General features: G+C 42.6%; 1 long non-coding RNA gene across 1 annotated transcript in view; it reads right to left on the minus strand.

Annotated features, from left to right (window-relative positions):
* Window positions 1-17,337, minus strand: part of LOC147663325 (uncharacterized) — a 170,889-nt gene extending 153,552 nt beyond the window's left edge. Inside the window, exon 1 of the long non-coding RNA XR_015305354.1 lies at window positions 17,278-17,337. This is a non-coding gene — a long non-coding RNA (uncharacterized LOC147663325). The remainder of the gene's footprint in view (window positions 1-17,277) is intronic.
* Between the last annotated feature and the right edge of the window lie 529 nt (window positions 17,338-17,866).

Consider the following 17,866-nt stretch of genomic DNA (forward strand, 5'->3'; position numbering starts at 1 on the left):
ATGTCTTTCATACTTCAAAGTACCTTTATTGTAATAAAGAATGTCTTCCTGCCATAAATGCGTGTATAAGAGGCCAGGCCTCAGAGATGCAGTTAGAGCACTTCGAGAAGATTCCCTGTTGGTCTGATCTGTTGTGTTCTCCTCCGGAGAAAATAAACCCTTGTTTCCTGCCTTCCAGTCTCCAGCGCCTGCCTCTTTATTGATCAATACTCTGTGGGTTAAGAGGCGACATCGCCGGGCAATACTTAAGGTTATTTTGTTCATTGATTGCGCTCCCGTTTTACAATTGGCGTCCCAAGCGTGGGGCCCATCAGCGACACGTGGATCCAGTGGGAGAGGTCCTGACGACAGAGTGAACGACTGCAACGATCGGGAAAGAGCTCCTGCCCAATAGACCCTCGTCTGGCAGCCGATCATCCGAACTTCACTGGTTCCAAAACTACCTCTCTCGAGTGATCTACGGTCCTGACTGGGAACCATCAGGAGTGCCGCGGCAATATCGGAGATTGGAAGACGATCAGGCGCTGGAGGCGGAAGACGAGAAACAGCCCATGCGGTCCGGGTAAGGTCGTGTAAAAACGACAAATTGCGAAACGATGATGGTTCTTTGAGACATTCGCTGCTTACAAACGAGGAAGAGTACAAATACTCTATCTTCCTTTGTAGACAGTGAAGGGTGGGTAACGCGGACCTTTGTCCCCCTTTGTAATCTGTCGTGCCTATCTTTTCTCCCCACTGTTTGTTTGATTGATTGATTGTCAGGGTAGCTCCCTTTTTGATTGTTGAGTAGCTCCTTTTTGAGATATTCACTGTTTGCAAACAACGTAGGATAGCAATATTCTGTCTAGTCTTTGCAGATAGTGAAGGATAGGTAGTGCGGACCTTTGTTCCCCTTTGTAATCTGTCATGCCTATCTTCTCCCCACTGATTGGTAATTGGTTCCACCCGGACCGTTTATTAGAGGTACATCATCCGGCTCCACCGGAGGGCACCCCTAATAAAAAGGACATATATAAAATACGGATTAGTCGTTGTATCTTTTTAGCTAACTATGTCATAAAAATCACTAGAAAAGGAAAGAAAAGAAATCGAGTAAAATCAGTAGGCCACTGATAGGATCTTTTTGACCCTGCTAAAATGGAAACACTAGGAAATAGCCCTTCGCGAGAAACATGAAACTAGGGGGAGGAGCCAAGCTTGCAGTCGAGATGGTCACGAGGTAGCTCGGCTCCGCCGCCCTCGCTGTCTTAAACATGTCTGTCCTACCGCCCACCCCGCCCAATAACAACAAACCCTATACAAATAAAAGTCTGCTGATACTCGGTGTTGCCAGAGTGGGCTAGATCACGCGCAATGGAGCTGTATTTTTCCCTGGTTACACAGTAACATTCTTTTGCTAATTTTCCAGATTATAAATATATATACAACACTCCAACAGAGTAGTATGTCAAAATGCTTTATTAAACAAAAAACAAATATTTACATGACAGCCTGCTGCAACATCAATCCCAATGCATTCACCGTCTGCTTGACGCTGTCCCTGTCCCTCCTTCCTTAGAGTAGCAGCATTGGGCTACTTTGGGCTACTTTTTAGTTGGCTTTGGGCTATAGAAAGCCTACAAAATCCATCAGCTGGCGATGTGGCATCGGTGGAGGCCTGGGATGGAGGGAGGAAGCTGGCCGAGGAAGTCGTTGTGCGGATAGCCCGGAGACAACCCAACGTGCAGAGGCACGCCCCCAAATCACCCAGATGTAGTGTCCAACCAGTTGTGGGCAGGGGATGCTTACTGGCGGCTCCCCCCTTTTTTTTTGTTGCCGGGTCCGGCCATCCTATAATGCTGCACCAAAAGACGGCGTGGGGTGCCCTGGGAGGGAGGCAACGCGAACGGGCCTCCCCCACCTCCCCAGGGGGAGGCTCCGCAGCTGCAGCAGGCCGACCCTTAGCGTTTCACTCGCCGATGAGCTGCAGCGGGGCGACCCTAAGCATTTCGCTCGCCAGTCAGCTGCAGCGGGACAGCCATTAGCGTTTCACCTGCCGGACAGCTGCACCAGGATGCCATTGTGGATGGCCGGGGGACCCGCTCCTGTGGCCGGGGTGAAGAGCGGCTGCTGCGGAACGCTCAAAATGGCGGCCGACCCCCCGAGTTTGGGCCCGGTCCACTTGAACGGCTCTGGACTACCCTGGAACTCGAATGCTTGCCTGTTCGAGCATGAGCCACACTCTTGAAGACATTGTCCAAGCTCTGAAGATCCCCCGGGAGTCATGGACATTCAACCCCCGCAGGCTTCCGGTGGGGGCGACCGCCACTGTTGCTCGATCATCCTCCATTGATGTGCCCCCTGCTCCGGACACCTGCAGCCTTATCCCCATCTGGTGCTGCGAGAAAGGCTGATCCAGTGCATCGGCGGTGGGATACGCCTACTGTCCCGCTCTCCGAAGTGGCCACGACGTTGCCGCGAGATGGTGGTGCTCCCATACTGACGCCAGCTTTTGTCTGATTTTCCAAGGAACACTGTAGACTACCAACTCGATCAGTTCCGGTGGAACCTCAGAGTGACCTGGTAGGGAAGATTTTTGCCTTTCCCCGCCTTTGAGTAACGGTCCATGCTGCCTGTCCTTTCTGTTGGTGTTGACAAACTTTTTGAACTGCCGAAAGGGGTTCTGGTCCGGCCGCAGGTTGTTAGAAGGATTTGAACTAAAACTTTTGACCTGCCAGGCCTCGGCCAAAATGGTGCCAATTTAGGTGGGACCTGCAAATCCTTACAGTGCTCTGGCTGCTTAGCCTTGATGATACGGGATATGTACTTGGTCTTTGGGCACATATCGGGCGGGGAAGGATACTGACTGAGCATGCAGACAGCCCTGTTGATGTTTGTTTTGATCGATTATTGATTAGTGTATTATCGTAGCTTCAAAGCAGTGTTGCTCGTGGTACTCGCCCACGGTGTGCATCTGAATGATTTTTATCGTAACTGATCCTGTTATACTTTCGATTATTAAATTAACATTCACTGATCCTGCAACTATTAGACACAATCAGCTTTGCAATTAATGGCTCGACTGTTACGTATTTTTTTATATACTACAGCGCAATGTCCCCTTACCTTATACGTTTCTAACCTGCTCCGTGGCCGGCCTATATGGTTGTAGACCCATATTTGTATGTTGACGTTTTTTCACAATAAAGGTAAAAGTACAGATAATACAGACTCCTTGCATGAATATTAGGATTGATTGAGATATTTTTATCCACCATGCCTGTCTTTCTTAACCACTTGGATGCTAGGCGTTTTCCCCCCCAGTGCTGGAAAATGCCATTTTAGTGGCACCATGACGAGCTCAGCTCGTCATCAGCACACGACACCCGTGGGTGATGACGAGCTGAGCTCGTCATCAGCATCGAAGGGGTTAAGGTTATGAGAGAATGGTTGCTTTAACTTGAACTGATTGTCGAATATGAGGTATGGTATTCTGTCCCATAATGTACGACTAATCGAGGAACACACGCACGGGGAAGAAAACTCGAATTTAAAAGGCAAGTAAAAGCGAGGCAACTTGCTCCTAAACTTCACTGAAGAGCATGTCATGTAGTCTGACCTTAGGCATGATACGTACTATTGAAAACTCAAAAACCCTCAGTGAAACCTGCCGCCCCCTATAGTTTCCATGCTCCACGGATAGGGACGGCCCCATACCGGTGTAGACCATATCTTTTCTTCAAAGGAAAACATGAACCCGTCACCTCCATCACCTTATACTGAGTACTTCTAGCTTTTGACCCTTTCCTACACGCGGTCTGCAATACCACACTCGAGCGACCTATGCAGTGAACCGCCGATAAGTCGGGTACGTGGAAAGTAAAAGGTTTTTGTATTCATGCACGCTAAATGTACTTTGAATGCTGCCCTCCCCCCCTCTTTTTTCCTTCCTTCCTCTCCAGGCTACAAACGGAATTCTCGACCCAAGAACAAAAGAAGACCTACGCACCGTGTTCCGCACAACAGGAGGACTAGTACAATTGGGTGGTATGCTGAGTGCAGAGACTATCTCTGGTAGCGAAGAGCGATTCGTATGATATGGATGCGTACGTGGCATGATTTGTACAGTATGAATGCGTAGGTGGCATAACTTGTGCAGTATGAAGATGCATGTATCATGATCCGTGTAGTAAGTACGTCTGCATTATGTATGCTTAGGTTGATCCGGGAATGTTTTTGTGTGACAAGAATACCGACTGAGCGGCCCGTGGGAGGAAGAAAACAGGCCTGGACGCCGTACTTGTATATGACAAATAAATAGACACGTAGGAGGATAGCTTACCACAGGGTCCTAGAGGGTACACTGGCGCGCCATTTTTTTGTTTTTTAAATACCCATCACGTGCATGTCTTAGAGGTAAACAAAGGACTATTACATAGTTGCCATCTTGTAATGTTTTTTTGGAACAATGTTATCGCGCCCTGAATGGGCAATTGCCGTCCAATTACATACATATCTGGTTATAGACATATGTTGGTCTCCTTACAATATACCTGTGGCTATATTTCGACAACCTAGTTATTATACGCATTTGATAATCAAATGCGAAATATGTAAGCTGTCAAAGCATTTTAAACAGATTCCTTACATAATGTCCTAATTGGACTATTTTCCCAAGTCGTGCCACTTTCGCCAACCCCGCAATGATATGTTCAATTTATATTGCCCTGGATGGGCTGTAACTTACAATCATTACAAGTCATCATACATTATCAAATTAAGATGCAACTATTCCATTGCCTGACATTTCGCCCTGAATGGGCTTCCCTGTCCTGATCACCTCCCTTAGACATCTTTGTCCTTCATATAAACCCACTGTGCAAAATCATAATAACTATAACAAACCAAATTATAAAATTCATTAAAACACGAGGTCTATTTGTCAATTTCATAACAAGCTCTTAGGATCTGTTCTTTCACAACTTTCTCTCATCTTGAAGCAGGGAGCCCCCTACCCCAGATATACTGTCATCTCTTCATGGCTATTCAGGCCCCCCGGTACCTTTGTTCCAACATATATTATGTGTCTGGATTCCAGCCTTCTTAGTTTTTGTAATCTGTCACCTACTCTAGGGCTCGCTTGTACATGATCCAACCCAAAGTAGGATATTAGGTCACTGTTGCTCTTGTGGTGTTGCTTAAAGTTCCCTGGCTACAGGGTAAGAGGGCTCACAATTTGTAATTGCCCTGAGATGCTCTAAGATATAAGATACGCATTTTCATGGGGTTTACAGTACTGCCGATATATCGTAGTCCGCATGGACACATGAGACAGTATACTATAAAGGGGGTCGAGCAGGTCAGGAATACCTTGATTTTCCGCATCTGTCCCCTGACTTCATAAAATAGTACTTTTTTGCTATGCTTGCACGCCTTGCACCGGCCACATGGGTAGAATCCTGGTTTATGTTCCCCAAAAGGTCGGTCTACTGGGCGAGCTAAGTAGCTTTTAGTCAGAGTATTCCGTAGTGCTCTAGCCCTTCTATATGTTATCATTGGCTGGTTGGGAATATCCATCCCTTAACTGGATCTGTAGTTAAAAGTTTCCAGTTTTTTCTCAGTGTTTGTCTTAGCCCACCAGCCCCTTCGGAAAAGGTGGTAATACATCTGAACTTCCCCTCCTTTTCAGTATCTTTCACTTTCTCTCTTAACATCTCTGTTCATGACACGTTCTTAACTTTCTTCTGGGCTTCTTCTAGACACCTGGAACTGTAGCCACGAACCTTAAATCTTTCTACGCTCGCTCTCGCATTTGTGATGTAATCATCCTCCGATGTACAGTTCCTTTTTGTACGGAGTAATTCTCCATAAGGAATGCTATAGATTAACTTTGGTGGGTGGCTGCTGCTGGAATGTAGTATGGAATTCCCTGCCGTGGGTTTTCTGAATAGCTGTGTATGTATTCGCCCCTGTTCGATTCTGATCTCAAGATCAAGGAAGTTTACTTTATTGTCAATCAGTTCCGCCGTAAAATGTAAACTATGTTTGTTGGTATTCAGTTTATCAATGTACTCCTCAGCCTTACTCTTAGATCCCCGCCATACAATCAACAAGTCACCTATATAACGGTACCAGACTAGTATATGTTGGGTCCATTCTGTATATATTGCATTCCATGCCACACTTTCTTCCCACCACCCCACAAATATATTAGCGAAGCTTGGAGAATAACTAGTGCCCATGGCTACCCCGACTAACTGTCGGTAATGCTGGTCCTCATATAGAAAAATGTTATTTCTCAGGCTGAAATTTAGAAATTCCAAGAGCATTACATTATGATCTGTGAAACTAGCTTCCCTGGTTGCCAAAATATCATTCACCGCATGCATGCCATCCTCGTGGCCTATGCTCCTGTAAAGGCTGGTAATGTCCATCACTATAAGTAGATCTCCCTCTCTTAGTGTGAGCTGTTCTAACTTGCCCAGCAGATCTTTGGTGTCTTTTATATAACTTCGCAAATTTTTCACATGATCAATTAAAAAATAATCAATGTACACTGATAAATGTTCCAACAGGCTACCCTGTGCACTTACAATTGGTCGTCCCGGTGGTTTCAATCTGTCCTTGTGCACCTTAGGTAGGTGGTAGAAACACGGTATGGTGGGGTTCAGACTTCGCAGGTAAAGATATTCCTCTGTTTCAATTATTCCTTTACCATACCATTTTTTTAGCATTTCATGACATTCCATGATACTATTTTGATATTCCTTTCTTCCCACCTTTTGGTAGCACTTTACATCTTGCGGTTGCCTCATAGCCTCCGCATTGTAATCCTCATAAGTTTGTAGGACTATGTTCCCGCCTTTATCCGAAGGCTTCAGGACCAGTTTCTTATCCTCTTGTAAGTTTTTTATAGCCTCCCAGTGTCCGAGTGTTAGGTTCTTTTGTTTGTTCGTGTGCCCTCTTTGCTCCAGTTTCCTTAATTCCTTCGAGACTGATTCCATGAAGAGATCTATATTATCATTGGGCATCTGAGGTACGAATGTCGATGCTGGTTTGAAATTTGTTTCTCCACCTCTCTGTATTATATCCAATTGGGATAGATTATCCGGTTGGCTCGCCCCCTCCAATCTTAATTCTTGCATCACTTCCAGGGTCGGTAAATCTTTCACTCTGATTGATTGTATTCCTTGTTTCTCTGATGCTTTCATCATTTTCTTGGGGCGGAGCTTGTAAAATTTATGAAGTTTTAGTTTTCTAGAGAACTTGTATAAGTCTATCTTGGTTTGCATGTATTCCAATTGTTTTGAGGGACAAAAGGAGAGTCCCAGTTTTAAAACGTGTTCCTCATCTTCCGTTAGAACATGTTGACTCAGGTTCATGATAGTCAAATTGTTTTCTTGACTTACATCCCCTATTGCCGTTTCTTGTTGTACTTGGTACTGCGCGTTGTCGGTGGGGAGTAGTTGCTTTTTCCTCCTCCACTCGCCCCCCTCCGCGTGGGGCGTTTCTTTGTAGGTCTGGGTGTTTTCCTCTGCCTCCTTGATGTCGCAAATCCCTTATTATTTAAAACTCGTCGTGAAAAGGGAGTGTGCGTATTTCCGCATTACCCGCAGCTCCTTGGTCTCTCCTTGCCTCTTTGTTCTCAGAAACTTCTGACTCCGTAGTGTCACCCGACTCGTCCACTCTTACTGCGGCCACTTTATTGGCCTTTGATGTTAAGGCTTTGACTTGTGCATCGTATCGTTTGGCGAATGTTAATACACGCCCTGCCTCATAGTCTCTTTCATCACGTTCAAACTTTTCTTGTTTACGTTTCCTTATTTTATCTTCATATGATTTTAATCTCTTCATCATATTGCTTTTCAAGTCGTCCAGCTTCTTCTTCTCTTCGCCCATACTTTTTTATCTCCTTCTCCAATTCCATTATTTCATTCTGTACTTTTCCATGGTCACTCCATGCGAATTTAATCAACAATTTCAGGAGCCCCTGACAGAAATCCGCTGTGTACTCTGACCATTCCTCCAGTAACTGTGGGTCTGGATTTTCGTAAGCTGGGACCGTGTAAATTCGTAATCCCCTTGACACCCTTTTTACTTCCACATAATTTTGTAAGGAAGTGGCTTCCCACCACTTCCTGACTTCACGTTCAAATAGTCTTTCTAATTTCAATAGTTGTGCTGTAACTGTAGATCCTTTTGTTTCTTCTTGTTTTTTCTTATTTACCCCGTTTGTTTGTGGGTGTTTTTTTAATGCATTTTCTGCCGCCTCCTGGCGGTCTGTATCACTATACATGGCGCCACTGTAGTTATAATATCAATCTTCTTCTGGAGTATGGCGTGTCCCTCTCGCCTTTCCTCCTCCTCTCACTACTCCCTCGTGTGCCTCTAGCGTTTCCGACTTCTGGTTTCGGGCTCTTTGACAAGTCCGTTGATACCTGTTCCCAACGCTAGCATTGGCGGTGCGCGGCGTTATGAATTCCTGCTTCCTTGTGTCGCCAAGTCGCGCACTCGAACACGGGTACTTGTATGCGGGGGGCGTCACCCCGCTCTTATCAAAGCTTTTCTCTCCCTCACCTTTGAAGAAGACACAGCACTTGCGGGAGGAGGATTCAGATTCTTTATTACAACCCTCAGAGAACCAGACGCGTTTCGGCTACTGCCTTTGTCGATGGTACACTGGCGCGCCATTTTTTTGTTTTTTAAATACCCATCACGTGCATGTCTTAGAGGTAAACAAAGGACTATTACATAGTTGCCATCTTGTAATGGTAATGCGGACTACGATATATCGGCAGTACTGTAAACCCCAGGAAAATGCGTATCTTAGAGCATCTCAGGGCAATTACAAATTGTGATCCCTCTTACCCTGTAGCCAGGCACTTTAAGCAACACCACAAGAGCAACAGTGACCTAATATCCTACTTTGGGTTGGATCATGTACAAGCGAGCCCTAGAGGAGGTGACAGATTACAAAAACTAAGAAGGCTGGAATCCAGACACATAATAGATGTTGGAACAAAGGTACCGGGGGGCCTGAATAGCCATGAAAAGATGACAGTACATCTGGGGTAGGGGGCTCCCTGCTTCAAGATGAGAGAAAGTTATGAAAGAACAGATCCTAAGAGCTTGTTATGAAATTGACAAATAGACCTTGTCTTTTAATGAATTTTATAATTTGGTTTGTTATAGTTATTATGATTTTGCACAGTGGGTTTATATGAAGGACAAAGATGTCTAAGGGAGGTGATTAGGACAGGGAAGCCCATTCAGGGCGAAATGTCAGGCAATGGAATAGTTGCATCTTAATTTGATAATGTATGATGACTTGTAATGATTGTAAGTTACAGCCCATCCAGGGCAATATAAATTGAACTCATCATTGCGGGGTTGGCGAAAGTGGCACGACTTGGGAAAATAGTCCAATTAGGACATTATGTAAGGAATCTGTTTAAAAGGCTTCGACAGCTTACATATTTCGCATTTGATTATCAAATGCGTATAATAACTAGGTTGTCGAAATATAGCCACAGGTATATTGTAAGGAGACCAACATATGTCTATAACCAGATATGTACGTAATTGGACGGCAATTGCCCATTCAGGGCGAGATAACACTGTTCCAAAAAACCATTACAAGATGGCAACTAGGTAATAGTCCTTTGTTTACCTCTAAGACATGCACGTGAAGGGTATTTAAAAAACAAAAAAATGGCGCGCCAGTGTACCATCAACAAAGGCAGTAGCCGAAACGCGTCTGGTTCTCTGAGGGTTGTAATAAAGAATCTGAACCCTCCTCCCGCGAGTGCTGTGTCTTCTTCAAAGGTGAGGGAGAGAAAAGCTTTGATAAACATATATATATATAGATATATATATATATATATATATATATATATATATATATATATATATATATATATATATATATATATATATATATATATATATATATATATATATATATATATATATATATATATATATATCCAAGAAATCCACGCTTGATCTCTACAGGGTGAGGCGTCTCCCCACTCCTCAGAAAGACGCAGACACGGTCAAATTATGTGCAAATCAGTTTATTTCGAGCAAGCACATCGCATGACGTTTCGGCTCCGAGGAGCCTTGTTCACATGACAGTGTCAATCATCATGAGCCGTTCTTTTAAAGAGACAGCCACTCGTTGAAAAAAAGTTTTTGATAACATGCTCTGTTTAAAAATAGACATGGAAGAAATGTTTTCCGCTTTGACTAGCATTTAAAAATATCACACTTATATATTGGATGGCAAATCAGAAGCACAATTGATTTATGATATAAAGGTAAAATACTCTTTGGTCTGCAATGGGTAAAATTATCTGAGCTTGATTGTCATGGGTTAAATACAAAAATATAAATCACTCTGTAATAGAAAATTGCCTCATGAAACATGTATATACAAAAATAGAATAAATACTATTATTATACATTTGTATTTTTACATTTTTACATATTTACATTATTTACATTAAAGTGCTTGTGCTTCAGTACTTGAATGCCTGATTGAAATTTCTGCATTTATGCAAAAAATAAGACCCTTGTGATAACTATCTGTAGATAAATTACAACATTGGTAGTGCAAATTAAAGCATGTTTGTAATGTAAATGTAAATATATTTTCATCCTGAGACGCTTCATTCAATGTGCTCTTCGCAACCCACAAGAAAATCATTTGTTAGCTATATAATCATTTTCCAGTTGTTATACATTTATTTACTTCCATGTCTATGATAAAGTGAAAAATAGTGCAAAACATGTCAAAACAAGTTAATATGGATCAAATCAGCTTATCAGGAATAAGGACCTGTTAGCTGGACCATTAACATTCTTACATATGTAGTAAATATTTTATTTTTATATTTTCTTATTTGCTTTTTTTATACCTGTTTTTTTACTTTTTTTCTTTTTCTTTGTTTTCTCTCTGTTTAATAGCAGCTACAGTTTAATTCTACAGTACCTGAATGGTTGATAAAGGAAACTAGTTGTTATCCTATAGATACATTTATGGTTGACCTCTGTCCCAGCCCAGATTTGCCATGTTGTTATAGGAGATTAGCGTAGTATACCAGGTATCAGTATAATTATTCAATTACAGTAAACATGTATACAAGTCTTCAGTAATGTTCAATCCTATTGGGGCCTTGGTGTTTAACATGAGGATATATTTAGTTTCGAGTTTTCTCAATCTGGCTTCTCTGTCGCCTCCCCGTCTATTTGTATTTACACTATCTATTACAAAGTACGTCAATGTTTTGTTGTTGCTCTGGTGTACTTCTCGATAGTGGCGGGCAACAGGATAGGTGTTATCCCCGTTTGAGATCGCCCTAAGATGCTGGAGAATTCGTTGATGTACAGGGAGTTTTGTACTTCCTACGTACATCAACGGGCAAGGGCATTGTAGGACGTATACCGCATGGTCGGTTTTACAAGTCAATACCTGTGATATTGGGTGTACTGTATCACTAAAACCATCTTTATAGCTTTTGGTATTGACACCATGGGTACAGGCTTTGCATGTTTTACATTTATAAAAGCCTTTGCCTGTCTGCCACCAGCTGCTGCCTCCGATTGGTTCGGGATTAGTGTCTATAATTTGATCCCTCAGGGATGGAGCCCTACTATAGGTGAGAGAGACCCTAGTAGGTACGTCTTTGCCTATAATAGGATCTTTTGTAACCAGTGGCCAATGTTTATTGACAATCCTATAGATCTCCTTTGATTGCCTGCTGAATCCTGTAATTATTCTGAACTCACTTTTGTTTAGATCAGTTTGATCTTGTCTTTTTTGGTAATTGCCTGTTAGCAACTCATCCCTGGATAATAAGTCAGATTTAGCAATAGCTTTGTCAATGATCTCAGCTGAATATCCTCTGTCTAAAAATCTATTTTTACTTTCTTGTTGTGCCAACTTCAACTCAACAGGATCACTGCACCCTCTTTTCATCCTTAGCATCTCCCCATAGGGGATGCTTGCTACGAGGTGCCTAGGATGGCCACTCGCAGCAGGTAGACTGCTGTTTCCAGCAGTTTTTTTTCGGAATATCTTAGTGTGCAGTTTGTTGCCTTTTGTATATACCTCAGTATCTAAAAAGGTAACTTCATTTTGACTGAGTGTTGCAGTGAACCTAAGATTTAGTTCATTTACATTAATTTCAGTGATGAATTTTTCAGCAGACTCCTTGTTACCCCGCCAAATAATAAACAAATCATCAATGAAATGAAACCAAACAATAATGTTGTCCCTCATTTCATTCAGGTAAGTGGTTCCGAGGACCAGCTCCTCCCAAGCTCCCATGTGCAAACATGCGAAACTTGGGGAGAAGCTGGCCCCCATTGCCACCCCCTGTATTTGACGATAAATCAACTGGTTGAACATAAAAATGTTATTCGACAAACAAAAATCCAACATGTCCAACAACATAGCATTGTGGGCTTCACACCCTTCAGACCTCCTAGAGAGGAAGTATATATATCTTTTTTTTTTCTTCAGAATGACGGAAGCCACTTGTAGCTACAGCTAGGATTCTGGGAGATAGAAATTCCTCCGATTTTTCATTGACAATTACTTTGTGACCGTTTACAGGCCTATTCTGGTATTCCTGTTTTCTACATTTACTGAAAATGCAAGTTTTGTGGTAATTTGTTAAGGGGCTGCAATGGGGGCGGGTGATCCCAAAACATGTTTTTTCCCAATCCATTTTCCATAGACTTTTTAAATAGACTTAGCGAAAATGGCCAGACAGATTTTCTTCAACATTGGCCAGAACATAGATTATGGTGGGGAAATAGTCCTTTTGTTAGTTTTTCAAAATAGTTTTGTTTTTAAGTTATATATGACAAAAGCTTCGGGATTATTTGGGCCACAGAATACTGTGATACTTTTGCAATATACGTTGGTACATGGTAATGCCAAAGTAGTATATGATTGGCTAATTTAAACCCTGACAAAAGTGAAAGGCAGCCTTATTGTTTACATCACACTTTGGCTGTGTTCTGTGTTTGTGGGATATTATTAATAGGTTATTTTACACTCGCAACACATGAGACACTTAGGGCGATATTCACATGGACTTATCTTGTTTTATCCCCACCTTAACACATCAAAAGTGGAGATAGATTTAACATCCCATTCACAAGCTGGTGCAAACTGCAGACATCACCAGTATTCCCGCGATAACTGCCCCAAAATGTATCTCCACGGTGAACACCACCAACTAACCCTAATGAGATGCAGTGTAGGCGTTCCCGTGCAAAAACACACAAAAAAAACACAACACCACTTTCACAACGTACTGCCAGATCCACGAAGCGAGTCAAAACCATGCGATAAACCGCGATAGCAGCAGGTATTTAACACCTGCCTCCTGCAGGTGTAAAACCACACGACTACCTGCAGTAGGCAACAGAGCCCCGCACACAGCCACACCCAAAGAACAAACAACACTTGGTGTTGCCATTCAGATCAGTCCAGGGCCTCTTGTGGTCTTCCATTGTCCTCCTCTGCCATGCAACAGCATTGGAGTGCAATCTTTGCCTCTTTGTTGCCAATGACACGTTGAATGTGACGTACAGGTGGTGGTGGTGTTCTGGCTCATCCGTGGCGATAATCGGGTTTTCCTGGCGACTGTACCTCGTCTTCCTTTTCCTCTTCTCATTGGTCTTCCACGGGCCCTGTATTCCTGGATGTTCCTCCGTGGGTATTGTGGGTTTCATCCGTGGTACTTCGCAGTTGATGTTGTTTTTAGTGGCATTGTCTGTATTCTGTTCTTGTGCTTTTTCCCGCATTACGTGTGGGCATTGCAGACGTCTCGCTGGTTGTCACTGTTTTCTTAGCGCGTTTGGGCACATTGTGTCTTTTTACGCCTTGGGGTTTGTATTTTTTATATCCATCGCAGTGGTTGTATCGCAGACATAGGCTGCGTTTTCGGTGGACTATCGCATGGTACCGCTGTGTTGTGATTTCCATGTTGACACTGGGTTATTTTCCCGCGATAGGCTGCGATGTGTAAAGTTGTGTTAACATTTTTGGGAGATGTTTAGCACAGGTTCTTGTCATATACTCCTTAATGTGTTAATAGCTTAGGAGGAGCCTTTTGAAATTATAGAACTGGACTACGTTGATGTGGAGAAGTGTGGCTCAATGGTTAGAGCGGCAGACCTTGATGCAGAGCGCTGGTCAGGGACCAGGGTTTGTTTCCCGCCTCGGCGGGATCGGGCTTAAATTCCTCTGACTGGATATTCTCGCCTCAGTGCCGAATCTAAGCATGGGCCCCACGCTGCAACTCTGGGCAATAGCTTGCTTAGTCTCCACAACGGCCCCCAATACACAAGGGATGCCTGGTTTCACCATGGGATGCCCAGGAGTGGACACCTCACAAGGAAAAGCCAGGAGGGGTTCCCTTGTGGTAGGAGTACAAGCGCCGGGATGCTTACGGGTTACTGTTCGCGCTATACAAATACAACACATCTGTGCATTTCTTTTTGGTGGCTTTTATACATGCATTAACATAGAACATCTCCAAATTAGTGTGCGTTTGCTGAGAACAAAGCTCGGAACCCCAGGGAAGTAATTGCCTCTTTGTGTTTGCAAAACACGCCCTGCGAGATGTCTCGAGATACTTTCTGCACAGAAGATGCCAAAAAGAAACGCACGGAGCACTTGTTCACGAGCGTGCCCAGAAAACTGCATCATTATACAGTGCCAGGTGTCCCTGCCATCGTCACAGCTGTCTCGTTGTATTCAAAAGAAGAACAGACGTTCTTGCTTGCCAGATAAATTACATGTCGAATAATTATTTTTAGGTGTGGTTAGCTTAGCGAGCTACATTGACCCCTCTCCTAGTTCTCCAGTACAGATGCGTCTTTGGCAAATGCAGATACGGTGAAAATGCTAATTTCCAGATCTTCTTGACTATTGGGCAAATGATACCAGATTGTCAACAGTGACGAGTGAAATACAGACTGTCCTGCGCGCGTACCTGCGTGTGTTTTAATTCACATGGTGTTTTAAACTAAATGAAAGCAATAAAAAAGAAGGTATTGGTATACAGTAAGGTGTACACACCCATCACACACATAGCAGGCCACTTATTCTACGAAACTTTTTTACGGGGAAAGGTAATTAAATTGCAAGAGGCTTGCCTTTTCCATGCCATCGGTTTTTTGATCATGCACATCTGTCCGTGTTCCAACATGTAAACGTATCTTTTGTGTGAGACAGTAGCTGTGCCCTGATCATCGCAAATACTACAGAGCGCGCGTTTATCTCTAGTGCAACCCTTTAGCAGCAAGCGCTTAGCTCGCTGAGCTATCTTATTAGCACAGAGACAATGGTCGACCACTTTGTGTGTAACTAACAGTACACATATTCAAGTCTCAGCAGTGAGGAGGCTGCTATTTGTTTACATTGTCCAGTCCATTAAACGCTCATCGCTGACATCTGCTTTGTTCTGCTGCTGTGGAGTTCGAATTCTGAAATTCTTTAACTTTCAGCAGGGACTGGGCTATAAGGCAGTCAGGCAGTGCTGGACAGACTACTCTGACAGGTCATGGTGCGAGTCCGTTTTTGTGGGGAACTTTGTGGGCTCGTTTTATGGTCTGCTGTGTCAGTTTCTGCTGATTTCCTTGATATTAACATACGCACTACCTTGAGCAAGCTCAAATCCATGCAGTCTAGCATAAATTGTAAAATGCTTATAGTACGTGTCTTTAGAAGTTCAGAACTGCCACGATTTGCAAACATAGACCATTTATTAATGTATCTAATTAACTAATGGCGGACATTTTCATTTTGCTGTGTAGGCTCTATTTTCTGTCCCAGTCTGACCCAGGATTTTTGGGCCTGATACACAAAAGTAATCTGAGGCAAAATCCTAACTTTACGACTTTCGGTATTCACGAAGGGCATTTAGGGGGCATATGTATAAAATGATTTTTTATTTGCAAACGCTGCGATTCGCAAAAAAGCAGCGTTTGCGAATAAAAAATCGCAAAACACGATGTATGAAACATTTTCTCATCGCATTTTGAATCGCTAATTTTGCGATTCTCAATTTTGTGTGTGCATTTATGGAATCGCAAATTGCGATTCCTTAAATGCTATGTAACAAGTACCCAAGTTGTGCGATTTTTCCTTAAGAAATTGCAAATTACCACCAACTTCAAGTTGGTGGTAATTTGCGATTTCTTTAAAAAATGCACATTTTGGCATTTTTCACGGTACGTGTGGCGCACATACATGAGCACACATGCTCATTTCAGGGGTGCATCAGGGTGTCCTTATGACACCCTTGCGCCCTTGAAATTATTCTCAATTTTTGATTCTCAAATTGCGAATCGCAAATTGAGAATGACTTCCCATTCATTCCTATGGGTCTCCTGGCCCATAGGAATGAATGGGAAGGCATTCCTTATTTGGGATTTCGCAATTTGCTAATCGCAATTAAGGAATACCAAGAAATCGCAAATTATTTGCGATTTTTTAAATACATCCCATTTTGCGATTTTCAAATAGTGATTTTCAAAAATCACTATTTGCAAAAACGGATTTTGATGCATATGCCCCTAGGAGTAGTAAAGTTAGGATTCCTAACTTTACTACTCCTAGATGCCATTTGTGAATCGGGCCCTTTGTCATTCCAAGGTTGCTTAAACGAGTCTCCTGAGATAGAGTATGAGTGATACCTATTGTTTACAGTGCTAGCAAATAGCAAAGGTACGGGAATAGCGGTCATTTTCTGCATCAACTTCAATGTTATTTAGCAAACGGTTAAATATACCATAAAATCAATTGAAATGATAAACCTAAATGTAAATTATACTCATGGAAAACTGCGAGTGCTAAAAATACGTAATCTAAAATAAATACAAACCCCCCTATTTTCCACATTCAATTATTAACATAGACTAAAAATTGAACTTTTTCGTAGCAGCTTTCATTTGATTATCACAGTAAATAAAAACCTAAAAGTTTCCCGTGACGGGTAATAATATTTTTAAACATCAGCGCCGCTTTCCCTCACGCAGGACAGTTAAACAGGAAGTACATATCACTATTGGAAACTAAACCACAGAACCGGCGGAAATATGTCAAAGAGAAGAGACTTTTTCCAAATACAGGAAGACAGACACACAACTAAAGGCTTAATATAGTAGTTGTAAAAAAAACATACATCTCAATACACTGTGCCCAGCATAACTGTTCAACACCAATACAGTTCTTTTATTATTTCGAAAACAAGACAAAGGCAGGACAGTACATACCTTCCACCCATTATGGTACGAGGACGCAGCTAATTAACAAACAGCAGTTTAGCCAGCGAGTTGCTTGTGCGATGAAAAGGAGTGACTGGGGCAGTGCATGCTGAACAGGTTTATCATGCTATGGTCATACGTCATGGTGTCAGAACACCCTTTAACAACTCATTCAGCACAGGCGTTTTCCTAGAAGCATTAAAAAAGTCGCACATACATACATTATGAAAGAACACTAAACTCGCCGCTCAGGACCATGACGACTACAGACCTATATCAAACTGATCATTCCTGGCAAACTTACAGAAAGGGTAGCCGTTGCCCAGATTTCGCAATTGATTAAAGACAGCCCCCTACTCACCACTATACCATGCTCTGCTTATACTCTTTCATATTACATCACTTATACCTTCTAAAACCATAACATTTATAACAACACTTATGGCATCAGAAATCAAATCATTTCTGAGAACAAAGTGCATTGCAGAGTGGCGAGTTAAGGTTATTGTGGAAGTAAAAACTTTATTCGGTAGCCAAGTACCATCAAGGTATACATGGACAAAACAATGCAATAAATACATCAACATACAATCAGAAA

The sequence above is a fragment of the Lissotriton vulgaris genome, unplaced genomic scaffold (assembly GCF_964263255.1).
Source record: "Lissotriton vulgaris unplaced genomic scaffold, aLisVul1.2 SCAFFOLD_838, whole genome shotgun sequence".
Classification (NCBI taxonomy): domain Eukaryota; kingdom Metazoa; phylum Chordata; class Amphibia; order Caudata; family Salamandridae; genus Lissotriton; species Lissotriton vulgaris.